The sequence below is a fragment of the Capsicum annuum genome, chromosome 5 (genome assembly GCF_002878395.1).
Source record: "Capsicum annuum cultivar UCD-10X-F1 chromosome 5, UCD10Xv1.1, whole genome shotgun sequence".
Classification (NCBI taxonomy): Eukaryota; Viridiplantae; Streptophyta; class Magnoliopsida; order Solanales; family Solanaceae; genus Capsicum; species Capsicum annuum.
In genome coordinates, this window is record NC_061115.1 from 101845511 (window position 1) to 101868843 (window position 23333).

Consider the following 23333-nt stretch of genomic DNA (forward strand, 5'->3'; position numbering starts at 1 on the left):
ACGTCTCGAGGCAATTTCCCCATCGGTCTCTTACAATATTAGGCTAAGATTGTATATTTGGAACTTTATGTTGAGCAAATCAATCGGCGCCCAAGCGCACATGACCATAGGTTATGGGAAAAACATCACACCACACCTCCTCAGGGTATCTAAATTGGGAGAAGACAACTTTTACCCTCTCGGTAACCTTAAACCTGTCCGAGAAGTATGGAACAAGTAAAGGCTCACGAAACAACACCAAGAAGTCAACCATGGATGGAACGATGTAGTTACTATATTACCTATCATTTAATACAGTGAGGCAGCCCGGCATCCCACAAATGGTCACCTTTCTAGAGAGTACACTCCTTCTTGGATCAACATTATAAAGCTCACGAGTACCCCTCGGTTTTGGAGATACATATCCTATTCTTCTCGTTGGACAAACTCCACTAGAGCTAGTATAAACATTCATACTATATCGATCTTGATAAGGAGTACTACAAGGTGGAGAATATGAATCTTCTCACTCCTCACGTGTACTCTCATCATAGCTCTCATAGGCTTTGTGAACGAAAGGGTTATACCTAACACCAAATCTCGCTTCGGAGTGAGAATTGTAAGACTCCTCAATTGCCCCAACGTCATCATAAGATCCATCACGAGGTCCTATATCTTCTCCAAAGTCACCATAAGCACTAGGTACTTTATTCACCTCATTTTCTCCCCTAAAACAGTAATTTTTAAATCTGCCCAAGATTTGATCATGGATATTTTCATAGCGTCCGTAATCTCCCTCAACTTCGTAGCCATAAAACCCCTCACTACAATCATAGTCTCCCATGTTGTAGTCATAATAATCTCCAGCTATCGAAATCATGTTCCCCTTATACCACCCTTTAAACCTACAAAATGAACAAACAAGATTAGTAGTAAAGCTCTTCACCAACACTTGTATTCACTCTCTTTTGTGATCCCCACAATATGGAGCGTCGAATATTGAAAGTTGCTTATATTTGGGTAGTCAATAAGGTGTCAATTCTACTTGGCGGCCGGAATAGATTCTTATTTGATCAACTCAAGACACAACACAAAATCTACTTACGAACTTGAAACAATGAAGTTACGATGAGTTAAAAATGAGAAGAGATCACAAACAACGAAGACATGAAAGAAACGGACTCAACAACTAATCTACAACTAAGTAGGTGATTACTAGTTGCTGATTAGTATTAGAACCAACAACGAAACTATGGAGCAATAAAAATGAAACTAAGAATCTAAAATTTTGAGCTAAAAAATATTGTGTGAACAGTAGCAGTGATGATGTGGCAGCCATGTATTGGTTTGGTTTTATCAAGTTTTAATCACCATTCTTAAAATTTTTATTCCTTATAATTTTGGAATGGAAGACAATTAGTATTTGGAGGGAAAGAACTAGTCTTGTAACTCTTTTCAAATTCAACTCAAAAAGTGAGATTTGACTTGTACTAGTTCCACAAAACAAGGCTCCTTGAAATATGGAAAAATGGTTGAAAAAGTTGATGTCAAGTCTATGAGTGATGTGAACTAGTCCTTTCACCAACAACTACTACAACTTTTCTTTCACCTTTTGTAGATTTAAAGTTTACTTTTCTTGTGTTAACAAAAGATGAAAGGGTGAAGAACAACAAGAACACAACAACAATGTTTCAAGAACAACAACAACAAGTCCAACACCCAACTACAAGGTCACCTTCGGCCAAGTTATAACAACAACATCAACACGGCCAACTTCAAATCCATAGCAACAAGAACAACAACAATTGGCCAAGCTTATGTTCACAACAGCTTTCAACAAGTTCAAGCTCAAGTTTAGATCTAGACTCAAAGTGTTAGTGTACAAGAAAACTAACACTAGAAAAACAAAACAAATAAGAACACTACTAGATCAAGACATACAAAAAATAAATCTCGTACAAGAGACAACAAGAACACAATTTTGGCCAAGAACACAAACACGAAGAGATTGCTATTTTCTGGAAATTTTAGTTTTCAGTTATTTTTTTTATAGTTTTCAAGTATCAAGCCAAATATTAATCTTTTTAGAACAAAATCAATGATGGCTTTGATACCAAATGATACGGGAAAGACAAGAGAAGGCTCAAAAACTACTCAAAACAGTCCTCAAATCAACTAGAACTTGAGGACCCCTTTGAGAGAAACTTTCAGCCAACAATAACAACACAAGGATTACAGGATACAAGGTGTATTTTAACACCAAAACAGAAACAATGAAACAAGATGAAACAAGTCATGGATTCAACATAAACACAAGGGAAATTGCATAGAAAATAAAGATAGATAGTGAGACCAAGATTATTACAAGATTAAGAACTAAGTGTATTTCGACATTAACCCCTAATGAATGTAACAATCAAAACCACACTCTTACGGTGACCACCAAGGGAATGAACTCACCTCAAGATCTACCGTTTCCAAGCAAAGATCAATATTGGCTTTTCCAAGCCGTATGCTAAGGATGACTTTTCTAAGCCCTAAAACTAAGGGTGTTACACTCTCAAAAGAGAAAAAATATGTCTTTCAATTCATTATCATTCAAAATCTCTACAGAAATAAGTTAAAATGACCTATTTATAGTGTATTAACAAAAAAGACAAAAAAAGACCACTTTGCCTTTAATGATAGGTGCGGCCATGGTGTGTAAATACACCATGTGTAATGTCCAAAATGCCCTTAATTAAGGTCCAAAACCGTGATTCCTCAATCTTAAATGCTCCAAGCAATCTTCCACACGTGAGATTGCTTTAAGTTATGCTCAAAATGGGTCCTTCATGCATGTTCTTGTATTCTTGAGGTGCCCAAGTCTTGAGCCTCTATATGTTGGTCTCTAAAGATGTCATCAAAAAATAAGATGGCCATTTGTCCCGTATACCTACATCCAGAACAAGATAGGAGTAGTGGGGCAGGAATTTAAATTCCAGGTCTCTGAATAGTATAGTTTGAAGCCCTAGTTACCTAACATGTGCAAAATAGGGCATAACCCATCCTGGTGAGTGTTTGATGGGAAAAGGGGGTTGCTATGGTTGGGAAAAGCTGGGCCACAGAATCAAGGAATATTCGTATACTAAGCAGGGAACTAGGTATGTTGGTCCTCAGACTCAGGTTACTTATGCACCTGCTCAACCAGGTAGCCCAGTGCCTGCATAAGGCGCATTATCCAGTACTGGGGGTGGTCAATGCCACAATTAGTTCTATGTGTTACCATCCCATCATGAGTAGTAGAGTTCACCAGATGTTGTCACTAGTATGATTTGCACCTTTCACCTTGATGTATATGTTTTATTAGACCCGAGATCAATTGTCGCTTATGTAACTCCATTGGTTGCGGTAAAATTTGGGGTAGGTCTTGAAAATCTCTCTAAGCCCTTTTCAGTTTCTATTCCAGTAGGTGAGTCACTTGTTGGTAGATTAGTCTATAAGAAGTGTCCCATCACCGTCCTCCATAAAGTCATACTAGAAAAATTAATAAAGTTAGAGATGGTAGATTTAGATATCATTCTAGGTATAGAGTGGCTCTATTCATGCTATATATCAATAGATTGTCGCACAAGCACGGTGAAGTTTTAGTTTCCTAGTAAGGCAGTTTTTTAAAGAAAGGGTAGTTCTGTGTTTCCAAAAGTTCATTTCATCTCTTATCTTAAGGCCAGAAATTTAATATCAAAATGTCGTATCTATGTCACGACCTGAACCGGGGCCCTAGCCGTGACTAGCATTCCAAACCATGATGGCTCGGAACACCCTTCTCTATCTGGTAATCATGCACATCATTCACTTAATAAAAGATAATGTGGAAATAGACATCTAATACGAAAACATGGTCAATTTGAAAGTGATCATAATACTGAAAACTAAAATTCAAAATATATCTAAATAGTAATAATGTCTAACTTAGTCTGTAAATCTGTACTATGAACTAAACAAACTGTCTAAAAACTGGGACAAGGCCCCAGTCGACCAAAACATAACTAAGGATAAATATCTGAAATAACCAGGCCTTATGGATCATAGAAGGATCACCACTACACCATCTGATCTGTGATCTAAAATATCTACTGTTTATGTAGACCCCTACACTATGCCTCAGAACCTGGAAGGAGGGGGGTCAACACAAAATTACTGGCACGCAAAGCATTTCAAAATAAAGTTTTTCTATAAAAAACTAATGGAGAGCAATTTGTCAAAACATCATACATTAAAAAGTTTTCAAAACACATAGGCACCCTTCTGAAAATCATAAATCATTCTTGACAATGCAGTTTCTGTTCTTCATATTAACTCTAAGCTAGGTGGTACACTCCTACAATTCTAAAATCTCACGGGCTCTATGGAATCCACCATTGACTTGGCAGGGAATCCCCCAACCCAACTGTGCCGCAAGGGTTGGAGTTTCTATTCTGATATGCCACACGATACTAGGCCAGTGTAATATAATATAGCCGAATCGTCAAATCACGATTTTGGGCAACGAGTTATATGAACTCATGCCTTCTTCGGGGAACTACCTAAGCTGTCTTTATGCCCAATTTTATCCTGTTCTGAATCATACATTTTTCTAGTTTCAACATCTGAAAAGTCTGATTTCAAACATGCATTTTATTCTGTTATGAAATTATCAAGGCATAATCTGAATCGGTGTCATCACACCAAGACTTGCAAGTCCTATATAATTCTTTCATTAAAACATAATTTGGACCACCCAAACGTGCAAACAATATAAAAGATTTCATGTTCTGAAAACACGAGTCAAAACTATGCTCAAATTATTCAAACATGTGGTGGTCATGTGCTTTTGGGAAAATCATGCACTCTTTTATTATATGAATATTTTCATCATTCAACAACATAAACATCCCTCTCTCTTTTGAACTCAGAATCATAATTCAAATATCATCATACAAAACATTTCATAACATGCTTTTCAAGATGCAATTTAGAACAATTCATATCATATGAAAGATGGAAAAGATCATAACAAGAGAGGGGTTCATTATAATTCATGCTCTCAATTGAATATTCATCCTTAAACACATTCATACATATATATATATATATATAATTTTTCAATCAATTTGGGGGAAGGCCTAAAGACCAAAACAATATCATTAATGCTTCTAAAACATGAATATGTCCATAAATTTGAAACCCCTTTCTTAAAGCATGATTTATAAATCCTTAGTATGAATTAAAGAATCTTTCTTTGCCTATGAATTTTTAGGAAAACCCCATGTACCTCAAATTAGGAATTCGATGGATGATTTTTGAAGCCTACGATTTGGGGATTCCAAATCTTTAATCAATTTTGAAAACCCACGGTTGAATCTTGAGGGATCTTGATATTTTGGTTGAGACCCTAAGGGTTATTTCTTGAGGGATTTGGAGAAAAGAGTGTATTTTCGTTGTTTTGGAAATAAATTCCGTGTTTATGGACTATATATGGGTGGGAAAAGGACCATTTTGCCCCAAAAACGGAGTGTTTAAGTCACTTGGGTCAATATGTATGCGGTGCACACCTTATTGCATAAGATAGGTTGTGCAGCGCACACTTTATCGCACATATTAGTGTGTGCATCGTACACCTTATGGCATAAGTTAGGGTGTGCACACCTTATGCTGGGCGACACACTCTACTTTGCAAAGCCATAACTTCTTCCTTGGATGTCGGATTTTGGCAAAATTAGTATCATTGGAAAGATAATTCAAAGACCTTTCATTTGATATATAGTAGACCCTCTAATTCATCATATTCTAGGAGTTATGCTCAATGGAAGTTGACCAAGTTTAAACATCCACTAAAACTTATTCGATTGAAATGTTTTCAACTCGTCTTAGAGTTAGGGGATTTTTGTGAACTCAATTCATAGTCAAAGGTATTCTTACAATATAGGATTGATCACCACATATATATTAACAAGTAATCATCTAGTTCGGGTCTAAACGCATAAGGATGACGGTCTTGATTCTATCCCAAAAGTATTGGGTGTTACATTATCTCCCCCTTGGGATCATTCATACCCGAATGATGGGTAGGGACTTTTTAGAGCTCTAATAATGTAGAATAAAGAATGTAATATAGCATTAAGTATTTTTCGTCAACAAAATATGTGAAGGAAACGAACAAGCTTCATGTTTTATGGCACGAAATGTGAAAGAACGAAACATGAGATAATGAAACATGGCATCGACATGATCCTGGCATGTATTTTATGGCACATGATCAAAGTATTGTAAGAGATGAATTTTTTCTAAGAATCCTCGGCCTTATTAAGATTGGTACAATTCATGAGATGAAAATCTCTCCGGACGTATAAATATTATCCTTCTCCATCTTCAAGATACAATTAAAAGACAAGCTTGGAGACATTATTTGACTACGCCCCAAACAATAAATTATATGCCTCATCATTCCCAATTTATAATTTGCCCCATACGCGTCTAACCATATAAATTTGACTTTCCACTGTAGTACACTTCTATGTTGAAGCCTCACTCGAAGGAAAAAGGTGCTAACTTAAACTAACGGACCCTGTACTCTACATCATATCCATAAACCATCTCACCTTATCACTATAATCAAACAACTCAAGTCTTAATTCAAGGAATACTAACCACATGGCACATTGGTTTATTTCTTCACCCAATACAAAATTTAAGCCTGTCATTACTATACCCACTACATAGATATCTCCTCACTAAGGCCAATAATTTCAATCACTCTTACAAATAGTTTCACCATATTTTTTTCTTCTTTGCTATTTTGCACAACAAAAGTTCATATCCTTCCTTTTCCTTTCCCCTATAACCTCAGCTCGAGAATCACATCTAATTTCTCACCTTCAAGAATATGTACTCCCATACCTAACTATTACACTTCCACAACCACCATCATACGAATATATGGACGGTTAATAAGGGACCCGAGCATAAACATCATGAATGAAAGTAACATTATCAGACTATCACGCATACTTATTGCACTATTAGAGGAGGGATATGAAGTGAAGATACGATACAATAGGCATGGAGTGCTTTCGATATCAAGCATCTGGATCATAAGTAAAGGGTCATTTGGCACGGACACAACCCATGGTGGTTCCCTTAGAATAGATCAAAATGAGAAACATGGATGCACATATCATGAGCTATGTGGCATAAAGCCGAAATTTATGTCACTAACAACTAAGGTAAGGATTTTAATTAAAGTGATTGCCCTCCATTCAAGGAGCTGAAAATTTTCCATGAGTTAGCATAGACTTTATCACTGTGGCTAATTCCGACATAAATGATTCTGCAAATACAGAAACATATTTCCTTAGGACCAAGCATGTCATGAGACATAGGCTTGGATCATGAGAAACATAGCTTATGGCTCGGATACTTAGAGTATTGGGTCACTGAGGTACATTATTCCTTCTGGTTTGGACGTCTAAACATGACATGACTTACATAGAGAACACAAACCTTAGACATCGGCAGGTCTTGAATGCATAAGACATTAGTAGCATGAACTCTTAAACTGAAGTAAGAGGAACACACTTGAATAGGAGGAGGTCTTGCCACAATGAGAAATATTTGAAAACTACCTTAACTCACCATCTCCCCCTTAGATTAAAGTCATAATCCTATACTTGAGAACTTAACTTCTTATGAATCTATAACCACAATTCTCAATACAATAGGGGATATCAATATACACATGAACACAAACTTCTCTTAATAATTTAACATAAAGACACTAAATTCTTTTTGGGACATCATCCCCCTTTCGGGGATACTACTCATAACTTTCTCTAACCCCAAGATCATCCACTCATGACTAACATCATTATATGATACAAGTCAATGGCCACCTTAGCTTTTGATGACATCTTTGAAGGCCAACACGTACAAGACTTGGTCACCTCAAGAGCACAAGGATACGTAAGGAAGGATCATTTTGAGCATGACTTAAAGCAATCTCGTGTGTAGAAGGTTGCTTGGTTACTTACATTGATGCTAACTCGAGAACCACAAGCCTTGAAGTATGAACCATACGCGGTTTTTGAGAGCATTAAAAATGCCCCATTCATTCAAGTTATAACATACCTTGGCTGACCCTTCATTAAGTGTATTTTATACATTACATATGATGTATTTACACACCATGGAAGCCCCTCTCATTAAGGGCAAATTGGTTTTTTTATCTTTATTTGTAATATATTATAAAGAGGCCCCTTTAGTCTTATTTTCATTAGTTTTGGAAAAAGATGAAAGATTGAAACCTTAAAAATCCTCTCTCTTGAGAGTAGAACACTTAGTCTTAGTTTAGGGCTTGAAAAAGCTAATATTGTTCTTTGCTTGGAAACGGTGGATCTTGAGGTGAGTTGATTCCCTTGGTGGTCACCGTAAGAGTGTGGTTTCGATTATTACATTCATTAGGGGTAAATGTTGAAATATGCTTGGTTCTTAATCTTGTAATAATCTTGGTGATACGAGCTAAAAGGCCGTCATAGCTTTTGATGACATTATTCGAGGCCCATACATGAAGATTCAAGCTTTGGTCATATTGGGGATATAAGGACAAGCATGAAGGACTCATTTTGAGATTACAATAGAGCAAAACCATGTTTGGAAGATTGGTTGGGACTTGTGTTGATGCCTACCAAAGGGTTCCAAGAGGTTTCACATTTTGAAGCTTGAAAAAGAAGGGACCCACGAAGCATTAGTGGGGGCGGCCTTGGAGTGTAAACACTCATTAAGGGTGTTTTAGTCTTTTTGTGCTATTTCTTTACACTTCATAGGAGCCCTTTTTCATTAAGGGTATTTTGGTATTTTATGTAATAAATTATAAATAAACTCTTTAGGCTTATTTTCTCATTAGTTGATTATTGATATTTGAAAGACTTCTTCTTCTCTCTTTGAGAGTGTAGTGTAGGGCTTTGAAAAGCCAAGTAGAGTAGGCCTTGGAAAAGCCATTATTGATCTTTACTTAGAAACGGTGGTTGTAAGGCAGAGTTGATTCCTTTAGTGGTCATCATAAGAGTTTGGTGTTGTAATTGCAGGTCTTAAGGGTCTTATCATTTGATACACGGTTTGGTTCCTATTTCTCGTAATCTCATATGTCAAGCTATCCATCTTACTTTATTGCATTTGTTTGTTCTCTTGTGTTTCTTGGTCTTCATCTCTTTAGGTCATTCTTTTATCATTTGGTATCATGAGCAAGGTTTGATTTTGTTCCAACAAAATCAATCCTGGGATTGTTATCTTAAAAATAAAGAAAAAGAAAGTGAAAAAGAAGAAAAAAAATTACTGTTCACATTTTTAGGGTTTTTCAATTTTTGAGACTTGATTTTTATTTGTTTTGTGTGTTTCTAGTGTTAAATCCTTGTTCCCTAACACTATTAGAGTCTAGAAATTGAAAGTCCCAACAAAAAAGTGTTAAAATAAAAAATCCCCCCCCCCCAAAAAAAAATACTAAACCCATTTTTGAGCCTAGGTCAAAGTTTGAGTTTTTGATCCTTTTTTTTGTATTTTTAGTGTTAGATTTGTGTTCTCTAACACTATAGGAGTCTAGAGTTTGAATTTGAGCTAAATTGAAGGTGATTTGAGCCATCCACCATTGTTGATCTTGAGTTTGAAGAAACTTGAAGATGAGATCTCATTGTGGAAGGTTGTTGTTGACGTTTTTGGAGATGAAAACATGATATTTGTGGTTGGATTGTCAACGTGAGCTTGGATATTCAAGAAAAATCAAATTCCGAGTTCATTTGCTTAAGGGTCAACTTTGGGTCAAACTTTGAATGTTCTTGGTGTTCTTCATGTTCTTCATATATTGTTGAACAAGAACATTCAAAAAGTGTTGTTTGATCTGAAAAGGATGAGAAAGAGAGTACTATCAAAAGGAATTTTCTCAAAGAAGAGGACAAGGGCAAGTACAAGGGAAAGTACAAGGGGGACCATCACAAATTCAAACTCTTTTGAGCTAGAAAAAAAGGTCCATACTTTTTGTTTTCTTCATCAAAACTGATCCTACCTTCCTCCTAAGTTGAATATTGATTGAATACAAGTTGAATACAAGAAATTTTTTTCAAAACATCAACCAACCAAAGGCTGCCACATCATCACTTCACCCAAAAAGCTTAAGCTCAAATTTCAGATTCTAAGTATCATTTCCTTGTTTCTTTAGTGTCATTTCTTGATTCTAGAACTAATTAACAACTAGTAATCACCTACTTAGTTGTGAATTAGTTGTTTGAGTCCGTTTTCTTCGTGTTTTCGTTCTTTGTGTGCTTTTCTCATTTTGACTTATTGAACTTCTTTGTTTCAAGTTCATAAGTAGATTTTGTATTGTGTCTTGAGTTGATCAAACAAGAATCTATTCCGGCCACTAAGTAGTGATTGACACCTTATTGACTACCGGAGTATAAGCAACTTTCAATATTCACTGCTCAATTGTGAGGATCACAAAGGTGAGTATACACAAGTGTTGGTGAGGATCTTTTACTACTAATCTTGTTTGTTTATTTTGTAGGTACAAAGTGATATAAGGGGAACATATCTTGGTAGCCTCAGACTATTGTGACTACAACATGGGAGACTATGATTGTAGTAAGGGATTTTATGGTTATGATGATGTTGGAGATTATGGGGGCTATGAATATAGCCATGATCATCAAGACATAGGCAGAATTGAGAGTTATGATCATAGGCAGAATTGAGAGTTATGGTTTTGAGGTAGAAAATGAGGCGAATAAAGTTCCTAGTGATTATGGTGAATATGGAGATGACGTAGGGCCTTATGATGGTTCTTATGATGAAGTTGGGGCACGTGAGAAGTTTTATACTTCCCACTCCAAACCTAGAATTTGTGTAAGGTATAACCCTTTCCTTTGCAAAGCGTATGAGATCCTTGGTGAGATTGCACATATGGAGCATGAAGATTCATATTCTTTACCTTATAGTACATCTTATCAAGGTCGAAGTGGTGTGAATGGGTATACTAGCTATAGTGTAGGTTGTCTCAAGAGAAGAGGAGAGAATACATATCCAAGGCCGAAGGGGGTACTCATGTGCCCATGGGTTGTCCTAAACTCTACAATGTTGATCCTAAAAGAAGTGTTCACTCCGAAAAGGTAAGCATTTATGGGGTACCGGGATGCCTCCTCGTGCTAGATGATTGGCACCATAAGAACTACATTATGCCATCCATGGTTGACTATTTGGGGTTGTTTCGAGAACCTTTACTTGTTCCATATTACTTGGATGAGTATAAGGTTATTGAGAGAGTGAGGATTGTCATCACCCAATTTTAATACTATAAGAAGGTATGGTACAATATCTTTCCTTTAACACCAGGTCATGTATGTTTGGGTGCCAATTGGTTTACACAACATAGAGTTCCAAATGTGCTAAATTGGCCTAAGGTTGTAGTGGACCATTAGGGAAATTATCTTTTTACCTCAATTCTTCCCAAACCACAAAGAGATGTGATCACTTACTTCGGCCCGAATAATTATGAAAGACAAAAGATTGAGAGGAGTAAGGGTGTGCAAGGTGGAAATCCAAGAGTGGAAAAAAGAGAGGTTGTGTAGAGTGAAGTGAGGGGGTTGCCACCAAACCATGCTAACTATGTCTGTCCTTCTATTTCTAAGGACATTTGTGTAGGTACTAATATGGCAAGTGGAGGAGCACAAGGCCAAGGAGAAGTTGCTGCCGAAGCATGTGGGAAACCTTCACACCACGGCAAAGAAGAATCTACTCAAGAACTTCAAGGTAAAATAGCTAACTCTTATACTTTTCTGCATGTGAATGGTAATTGTGTGGCCAGTAGTTATTAAGTGTGACTAGTAGCTTACCTATTTGTGATTCTATTGATTCTTTACCTCTTGTTGATGATGTACTTATTGTGAGTATGGATACACTAGTTGACCCTATTGATGACCGAATTGACTCTTCTTGTAAGATCAATTTAAGTCCACCTAGTGTTGAAGCCATTGTGTTGAATGATAATATATCACTATTGATTCTTTGCCCCTTGATGATGATGTACATGTTGTGAATGTGGATACACTAGTTGATCCTATTGATGACCGAATTGACTCTTTTTTTAAGATTAATTTATGTCCACCTAGTGTTGAAGCCAATGTGTTGAATGATAGTACACCATCTTATGGGAATTGTGTTGATCAACTTATATACGAAATTTTTCCACCACTTGAGGATGTCTGTGATATGTTTAATGGATCTTAAGTGAGTGATGATGTTGAAAATGTTGATCAAATAAATATTAGTGACCCCTTTAGCATGACCTCTAGTGAATGTTCTACTAGCGGTTTTGCTCATAAGGATGATTGTGTGTTTGAAACTTGTTTGGAACTTGATAATTGTCCTTTAGAAAGTGTGCTTGCATGTTCTAAATCATGCCTGAGGATAGATCCTCCTCTCTTTAGGTATAAAATCTTGTTCAAAGATGGTCCAATCACTCTTAATGAACCTAGTGGTGAGAATGATATCTTGTCTTGAAAGCTATAGCCTATATACTAACCCACTATGGTGTGACAACATACCTCCTATAGATGGAAATCTCTTCTTGAAAGATGAGAGTACTCTTAAGGGTAAGGAATGTGTAGTCTTGGAAAGGAATAATCAATTGGATAATGATAGCTTCGATTTGCTTGAATATTTGAGAAACCCAATCGGTGATTATTTCTTGAAAATTGATTGTGGTTGTGATCCTTTGTATGATACCCCACCCAAGTTTGATGACTATGAGGATGAATTGCTTGCTTCTTGTGAAGACTTAAGTTATAATCCATTTGATTTTGGTTGTGGTGTGTATCTACTTGAGGGTTCTTCCATGAAAAGAGAAAGTTTCCATTGCTTGGAAATTAATTCTTCTTCTACTTTGTGTGACCTTATTATTTGAGAGTACTCATGGTGATGATTTTGAAACTAGTAGTGAGTACATACATGGGTACACCTTAGTTGTAGTTGACATGAGTAATACCTTTCTCTACTCTCTATTTGCTTTTGATGATGTCTATGTTATTGTAGAGAGTGTGTCGTTTAGATTAGGTAAAGCTTGTGGGGAAAAAGAGTGTTGTCTAGACCCATGTCTATGGCCACTCATTCCATTTGACCCGAGTGCCAAATGTAGATATTATGATGCTGGCATACCTAAATTGTTGCTTGGTCTACATAACAAGCAAAGTGACATTCTTGAAAACTCGAGGGCAAAGGTTTCATTGTCTTCATCGGGTAATGTTACTAAATGTGCATCCTTGCTTGACACACTTGTGCTTAAGTTGCATGATTTCCAACTTGTGGATGCCAAGTTCATACTTTACTTGAAAGGAAGAGGTCATATGTTCTTTAGTGCCTTAAATCCATCTTTGTGCGCTTTATGTGTTATATCTTCTAGGCCAAATTGCATTCTTATAGATGACAGTGCCTTGGATGATGCCTTTACACTTGATTCCTTCATATACTACCTCTTTACCTATGATGACATCCATACTAGTTTTGGATTTGTATTATGTAGAGGTAGAGAACTTGTTGGTTGGTCCACTTATTTGAATGACAATGCTATGTGGGTTTGGTTGACTATAAGACCAATAATGGCACCACTTTTGATAAGGACACTTGAAGAGGTAATGAAACAATTGTGCTTATGGTTTCTAAGATAAAGGTAGTCTTACCTCTTCGCTTTAGTGATACCATTAAGACCTTTGTAGTTTCTTTATCTCTTGATACTTGTCATATCCATATCATTTGTGACATTTTCACTAAGGTTTTCATGACTAAAATAAAGGATTCATGGTTATATTTCAAGTGTGTACCTGTAACACCCCGATTTTCTGAATCGAAATGCTACACGGTGCTCATGACCCCAAAGGACCACAAGCTAACCCATGACTGATATCTGTACCTGTAAGCTACATAATATCTCATAAAATATGCGGAAACATGAACTGTAAGGCCATAAGGTTCAATACTGATACATATCTAAAAAACATGGTATAACAATACCAAAAAGAAACATAAATACTAAAGTCTGAACATCTAATCTTACATCTAGTCTGAAAGCCTCTAACTGAATTGAATAAGGAGTTGAATGAACATGTCTCCAACTAACTCCATGAACTGAAAAACTAATCTGAAATATTGTAATAAAGTAATAATAATATTGTCCTCGAATGAAGAGGAGCACTGACTGCTGAAATTTGCAATGCTACTGCTGCTCTGAAAGTCGTGCCTCTATACTTATGGCGTCAAATAAAACACCATAGCGTAAATGCGTCAGTACGACTGAATGTACTGAGTATACAAGTAAGGTAGGCTAAATGCAAAGGGTTTTATATGCATGAACAATGTTGACTGATATGAATGTGAGAATATATACATATATACGTAACTGCAACTAAACTCGTGGTGCTACTGACTACTGAGTCTGAATACTGACAATATGAGTTTATTGATGTTGAGATACTGAATGACTAAGTTTACTGATATTGAGATACTGAATGACTGAGTTTACTGATATTGATATATAATTCACTAATAAGTGAGGAACTGATACTGTATTACTGAATACTGGGGACTGATACTATATTACTGATAAAGAAATGATTGTTTCTGATAGTTCTGATTATAAAGAATTGATTTTATTGATCGTATTTAACAGTCTTGAAACTGAGCTCGTGATAATATGACTACTAAGTATGAATATTGATGACATGTATTTACTGATATCATGAGTGATAACTAAATTCTGATAACTGATATATCTGATAACATGAGTTTCGATAACTAATATATCTGATAACATGAGTTCTGATAACTGATAGCATGAATGACTGTATCTGATAGTCCTAAATCTGATGGAACTAGCTGAGTTCTGTACTGTATCTGACAGCCCTGATATCCTGAAGAACTATCTGAGTTCTTTTACTGAGACTAATACCAAAACTGTGGGAAGTATTTATCTAACCGACATGCCCCAAATACGCTATAATAGCTAAGCTGGGGTCCATTCTCTGCCCTGATTGGAAAGGTGTCAATACCGCGCCACTGGTAAGGACAAACTGTGAGTGACCCTTATCTGGCAGGTACTCTAATGAGAATGGTGGGAACCCTCATCTGATAGGTTAAGCCACCTCATCTACCCTCAACTGATAGGTATTGATGTCTCAACCTATGTTAGCTACATAGTTCTAGAATGTAAGGACTGCTTCTAAGATTCACACCCTCTACTGGCAGGTAAGTTCCCATCCTTGGGTTCGCTTGGTGATGAATCCTACTCCCAACTAAATGACACTGAACTGATTATACTGAACTGATTTCCTAGTTCATACTAGAATTAACTGAACTATTACTGATTGTTCTTTTTAACTAAACTGAACATGGAATGATTTTATTGAGTTTTGATGACTAGCAGAACACTACTGAATTCTCTTAACTGACTAAATGCTACTGGTTCTATTACCTGACTGAGTTTACTGATGTCTGAACTGAATACTGAACTAAATTGTACTAATACTGAGATTTACTAAATTCCATAGACTGACAAAATATTACTGATATTACGTAGATTACTGAGTACTAAGTAAAACTAAATTGATACTACCTTTACATGAGTTTTCCTGAGTCATGAGACTAACTGAAGTCTATTGAACGTGGCTTGACTGAGCGTATCGTGAAAACATGACCTAGCTCTAGGCACACAGCTATATTTTTTGGGTACAAGTACCCCCAGGACTCGATAGAAGGAAACTAACACTTCTTGACATTCTTGAATACATGATCAATATCAACCATTCATAATAAAATAAGTTGGGGATTTCATGAAGTACATGGTTAACGCAATCTTGTTCATGGTAGGAATGTATATAATCAAGATCATAATTTCATACTCTAACATCATGACATTCCAACAACATATTTATTGTACAACAATAGTGTAACGCCCCAAGAACCTATCCCGAGACATTACATGGTGCTCAAGGCCACACGTGGCCTCTAGCTAACTGTCTAAACTTGTCATCATTTTCAGAACTCATTATAGTGAAAATCATACTAAGATAAAGAGGAATAAACATGCCATGAACATACTAAAACATGAAATAATAATGCCCTGTAGAAATAAAATACTAGAATCTCTGTACACGCTGGTACACTAGTCTAACAAAGCCTCTACTACATAGGACTAAGGAGCCAGTAGGATAGATCCCCAATTGACTCGTACTGAACTTAAAGTAAACAAATATCTATTAACAAGACAAAATTGGAGACACAGGTCCTCGAACCATGAGGACTCACCAACTGTAGAACTGTAGAGGAAGGTACTCAAAGATCACTTTTGCTGCTGAGACATACCTGAACCTATAGCAAAAGGAAAAATAGAATACAAAAGAGTATGAGGGTCAGTACTTGGGAATGTATTGAGTATGTGGGGGTGGATGCAACATTTTAAATAATATCATAAATGTATGAGAAATCATGCATGCTGACAATAATAACTATCTTCGCTTGAATTATCTAAAACACTATTTCCATAAATCATCAGTAATAACACATGCTTCATAAATCTCATAAATCATTCAACCCAACTCAAAATGTTTGACTCAAGACTTAGAGTGACTCGGTAACTCAAGAGACTTAAATCATTATGAACGTGGGAGTTTCTTATAATCGACATACCACCATGTGAGTCGCATGGAGTCCCATGCTTTACCCTCCTAAGGAGAGAACCCCACATTGGCAGGTGTGTTGTACTCTTGCCAGGGAGTACAACCTCAATCTCATCTTCACAATCTCATACTCGGCCTTTGGCCCATAATTATCAACATCAATCCTACGGTGGCACGTAGTCTTGGGGAAATACCAAATTTCCCGCTTAGTGCTAAATACTCCTCCCTGACTCAGCTCAGAACGCGTTAGGAAATCCACCTCAATCAATATCAACTCATGGGTCTATCATAAAGACCAAAACATAAATATATCTCATTTGTAAATCATAAGCATCTTGTGGATTCCCAACTTGACTCAACTCAACTAAGCACAATCTTTCTCGGCATCAAATACATTTGTTTATCAAGTCAATTCAAATATCAAAAGCTTCATGGAAACATCACAAGACTCATTCTTGATTTTCAAGTTCACATATCAATATACATTCAATCGTTAAAATTTCTCATGGAAAGGCATAACTCATACCACTTGTCTCAAATCGTTCAAAAATAAAAAATTCATATTAAGAATATTCAACTCATGGCACTTGAATTAAATTGCTTAGAAATCATCAATATATAATGATAATATACAGTTCATGGAATAAACCCTCAATTTAGGAAACATGATGGTAAAATAATCATAAATATCAAACCTATTCTACTCAAATCTCATAAATCATAATTAAAGATAATATGGGTGTAACCCTACTTGCAAAATCATGTAAATTAGTAGTAGAAATTAAACTTTTAGGCACAAGAACGAAAGGAGTGTTCTTGTTCAAACCCTACATACCTTGGATTTTTTATTTTGAAGATGTAGAAACTTGTTTGGAACTTCTTCTTAACATTTTTGAGCCAAGATCCTTGATGCCTTTGACTTGGGGAACTCAGTTTTTGAATCACTTTGAATCACTATGGAGGATTCTTGAATTTTTTTGGAAGAAGATTGGATTTTGGATCTTGGAAGAAACCCTAGGGTTCTAGATATTTCTTGGAAGATTAGAGAGAAAAGAGAGAAAAATGATCTTTTCTTCTATACATATATATATATATATATAAGGCTTAAAAGGAGCAGAAATGACCAAAATGCCCTTTTGAAAAGAGTTGAAAATTGCTGATCGGGGCCTGTGATGGTCGACCTGATGGTCCATCAGAGGGACTGACGGTCCACTAAGTCGTCCATCACTCGAACACCAAAACTGGAACATTCTGCCTCGACGTGATGGTTGACCTGACAGTCCATCAAAAAAGTGATGGTCCCCCAAGTCTCCGTCACTTGAGGGCCAGAAATAAGATATTTTGTCTAGGTCTGACGGACACCTTGACGGTCCATCAACTTTGTAACGGTCCATCTCTTTGACCGTCACACGACATCCCAAAAGAGAAGCTACTGCCTTGGCTTGACGGGAGACTTGACGGTTCACCAAGGACCTGACGGTCCACCGGGCCGACCGTCAAACCTAGGCTATCCGATAGCATTCAGTAAAAAGGCTATAACTCACTCATCCGATGTCAGATTTCGATGAAATTGGTATCAATGGAAAACTTATTCAATTCTCTACATGACAAATAGTGGAAATTAGAGAAATACAACATGGTTTAAACACCAATCACTTTGGAAGTCATATATATCCATTCAAAAAGACAGATTTAGGCTTAAGGAATGATCGGGGTATTACAATATCTCCCTCTTGGAAACATTCGTCCTCGAATGTCACTAGATAGGCCAAGAATAAGAGAAAATAAGGACGCACAGCTGAAACTACTCGCATAGAAGGGTTCACTTTACTCTAATACTCTTGAGTACTTTACCAAATGCACGAATCATAGAGGGAATAACCATATAGATGAATGCATTAGATTAGGAGGAAACTGAATTAAGAGAATAGTACCTTCAGCTTGATTCGAACTCGTGGAGAAAAGATAAGGATAACTGGCTCGCATATCCACTTCTGCTTCCCAAGTGGCACCCTCTACTGATTGATTTCGCCATAGAACTTTAACCAGGGGAATTTCCTTGTTCCTCGGTCTACGGACTTTATAATCTAGGATTTCAACCGGGATTTCATCATACAAAAGGCTATCCTGAACATCACAACCTTCCGACAGATCAACAACAACGGAGTCTCCAATGTGCTTCTTGAGCATAGAAACATGAAATACAAGATGGATAGCTGACAATTCTGCAGGCAACTCAAATCTCATAGGCTGCTTTCCCAACACGATCCAAAACTCTATAAGGGCCAACATATCTGGGACTCAACTTTCCTTTCTTTCCAAATCTTTTCACCTTTTCTTCTCACATCTGCATATGAATTCTGACGGCTCTGGGCTGTCTTCAACCTCTCTCGAATCAACTTAACTTTCTCCATAGCTTCGAACACAGATCAGGCCCAATCACAGCAGCTTCACCCACTTCAAACCAACCCATGGGTGATCTACATCGTCTTTCATACAAGGCTTTAAACAGAGCCATTCCAAACTAGCATGAAAACGATTATTGTAAGCAAATTCAATCAATGGCAAATGTTCATCCCAACTTCCGTTGAAATCAAGAACACAAGCCCTGAACATGTCCTCCAAAGTCTCAATAGTCCTCTCAGCCTGACCATCTGTCTGCGGATGAAAAGTGGAACTAAGATGAACTTGGGTGCCAAGACCCTTCTGGAAGGCTCTCCAAAACTGACAAGTAAATTGAGTACCTCTATCGAAGATGATAGACAACGGAACTCCATGCAACCTGACTAACTCTTGAATATACAACTTAGCATAGTCCTTCGCAGTGAAAGGTGTATATACTGGCAGAAAATATGCTGACTTAGTCAACCTGTCTACAATGACCCAAATAGAATCATGATGACGACGAGAGAGAGGTAAACCGGTCACAAAATCAATGTTCACCACTTCCCACTTCCAAGTAGGAATGTTAAATTCTTGTATCACACCACCGGGTCTCTGGTGCTCTATCTTTACCTACTGGCAAGTTGCACACTTTTCTACGAACTTTGTTATGCCCTTTTTCATACCATTCCACCAATAAATCTCCCGCAGATCATGGTACATCTTAGTAGCACCGAGATGAATAGAATATCGCGCGCCATGCGCCTCAGCCATAATTCTCTGCCTCAGATCATCAACATCAAGCATACACAACCTATTCTAAAATCTCACTACACTATCTCCTCCTTGGGAGAAAAACTCCACCTTTTGATCTTTAACTGATTCTTTCAGTTCGATCAAACGAGAATCTGTATCCTGCTTCTCCTTCACTTCAGAAACTAGGAAAGATTCGGAAATACCTTGGAACCAAGCATTACCCTTAGCTGAATCAAGCAATCTAACGCCCAACCTAGCCAAACGATGCACTTCACGAGCTAACTCCTTCTTATCTTCCCCTACATGCGCTACACTGCGCATGGATGATCTGCTAAGGGTGTCTGCCACTACATTGGCCTTGCCCGGGTGATATAACACTCTGATATCGTAATCTTTTAGCAATTCTAACCATTGCCTCTACTGAAGATTCAATTCTCTCTGAGTAAACACATACTACAAACTCTTGTGATCCGTAAAGACATCAACATGAACGCCGTATAGGTAGTGTCTCCAAATTTTTAAAGCAAAAACCACTGCAGCTAACTTGAGGTCATGGGTTGGATAATTCTTCTCATGAGGTTTCAACTGTCAGGAGGCATAAGCTATAACCTTCCCCTTCTACATTAACACACAGCCCAAACCAACTCTGGAAGCATCACAATATACCACAAAATCATCGACACCATTAGGTAGGGTTATCACAGGGGCTGAAGTGAGTCGAGTCTTCAATTCCTGAAAACTCTTCTTGGAAAAATCTGACCACTAGAATTTAACTTTCTTTTGGGTTAACCTGTTCAAAGGAGCAGCAATAGAAGAGAAACCTTCGACAAAACGATGGTAGTATCTAGCTAGACCCAAGAAACTCCTAATATCAGATGGGGAAATAGGTCTAGGCCAACTTTTCATAGCTTCTACCTTTAGAGATCGACTTGAATACCTTCAGAAGAAATAATATGACCCAGAAAAGCAACTGATCGAAGACAAAATTCACACTTGTTAAATTTGGCAAACAACTGTTGGTCTCTAAGGGTTTGCAAGATAACTCGCAGATGATCTGCATGGTCGTTTTCACTTTGAGAGTATACAAGAATATCATCTTTGAACACAATAATGAACATATCTAGGTACTGTCTGAACACTCGATTCATGAGGTCCATAAAATCTACCAGGGCATTCGTTAGCCCGAAGGACATGACCAAGAATACAAAATAGCCATAACGAGTGCGAAAAGCCGTCTTTGGAATATCACTTTCTTTGACTTTAAGTTGGTGATAATCAGATCTCAAATCTATTTTCGAGAAGTAGTTGGCACCTTGCAGCTGATCAACTAGGTCATCAATTCTAGGAAGAGGGTACTTGTTCTTAACTGTGACCTTGTTGAGCTAATGATAGTCAATGCACATGCGCAATGAACCATCTTTCTTTTGCACGAATAGAATGAGTACACCGCAGGGATATACACTAGGCCTTATAAAACCTTTATCAAGAAGATCTTTGAGTTTCTCTTTCAACTCCCTAAGTTCTGTGGGGGCCATACGATATAAAGGAATAGAAATAGGATGTGTATCAGGGAGAAGATCAATTCCAAATATTATCTCTCTATCGGGAGGTACCCATGGGAGATCTTTCTGGAAAGCATCAGGAAACTCATTGACAACACTAAGAGACTAATAGTTGGAATCTCAGACTTAGTGTCCTTAACTCAAGCTAAATGATAGATACAACCTTTGGAAATTAACTTCTTAGCTTTAAGATAGGATATAAAATGACTTTTAGGAGACACAGAATTTTTGGACCACTCAAAAGCTGGCTCATTAGGAAACTAAAATTTGACTACACGGGTATGACAATCTATAGATGCATAACAAGAGTGTAGCTAATCCATACCCAGAATAATATCAAAATCAACCATGTCTAGCTCAATCAAATCTGCAAACATAACTCTGTTAAGAACAATGATAGGACACTTCTTATATATTTGCTTAGCAACAATAGATTCACCCGATGGTGTAGAGACTAGAAAAGGCTCAGAAATCTTTTCAACATTGATTTAAAAATTCACAACCACCAACGGAGTCACATAAGAAAGACTTAACCCAGGGTCCATTAAATATACATATCGAAATAAAATACACGGAGCGTACCAGTAACAATATCTGGTAAATCCTACTGCTCTTGGCGGGGTGGTATATAGCATAAAAGTGATTCTGGCGTTGACCACCTACAGTACTAGATGAGGCACCCTGAGGAGGAATAGGATGAACTACAACAGCTGGAGCACTAACAGTCTAACTCTGGGGACGAATATCGCGACTCCCTTGTCTAGCATAAGGGCAATCCCTAAACTTATGGACCAACTTACCAAAACCAAAACAACCCCTCTGGCTAACTAAGCACTCACCGGGATGGTCCCTACCACACTTCGCGTATGGAGAAGGACGAGGTCTGTTACTCACACTATCCTGGGACTGGGTCATAGAAGGCTTACTACCCTACTCCAGCCTAATTCTAAATGCAGGAGTAGCTGATGAAGGGGCTGGCACAAGGGAATGACTCTGGAACTGAGGGCGGATCCCTTCAATAAATCTAGCCAACTATACCCCTGTTGCTCAGATCTAACTCTCTTATTCCCCCTCTCTCTCTCTCCTTCACTTTGTCTGCTTCAATCTGCTGAGCATGGATCAGTAGTCTTGAAAGGTCAATGTCCCTATTAAGCATATCGGATCTACACTCTTTCACGATATAACCAGATACACCAGCCAAGAACTTACTCATACTAGTTCTAAAATCAGCCATCATACCGAGAGCATATTTAGACAAGTGGTTAAACTTATGGCAATGCTCCTTAACTGTCATGGGGCCCTGTCTCAAGTTCATAAATTCTTCTAATTTTGCTTTCCTCGGCTCCGGGGGAAACAATCTGTCTAAGAAGGCATCTTGAAATAATTGCCAAGTCACAGGAGCATCATTCTCCCTTCTACCTTTCCTCCATATCTCTACCCAATCATAAGCAACATCTTTCATTCGATAGGCAGCCAATTCAACACTCTCCTCCTTAGTCACGTGCATAATCTGAGTGATCTTTCTCACTTCATCTAAATATATTTATGGGTCCTCACCTACTTTCGACCCATAGAACTCAGGTGGATTCATTAGTATAAAGTCACGAACCTGGGCTATAGTAGAATTATTCCCTTGCGGAGGTGGAACAGTAGCCTAGGTGTTGGCTTGAGCGTTGGCGGTGACCGCCTAGGCTAGCTCTTAGAAATATGCCCGAAACTCGGCATAGGACATCGTCTCACCTAAAGGATCAATGGGTTGAGGTTGTTCGTTATTTCTGCAAGCTCAACGAGGAGGCATTTTCTGTCATAAGAGAGCATGAATTAACTGCAGAGAGAAATATCATAGGCAAGATAGAATCTTAAAAGAAAGAAACAACTTTTCCTAAAACATCCCATAGCCTCTTGCTTATAGATGTGGTGCGCTATA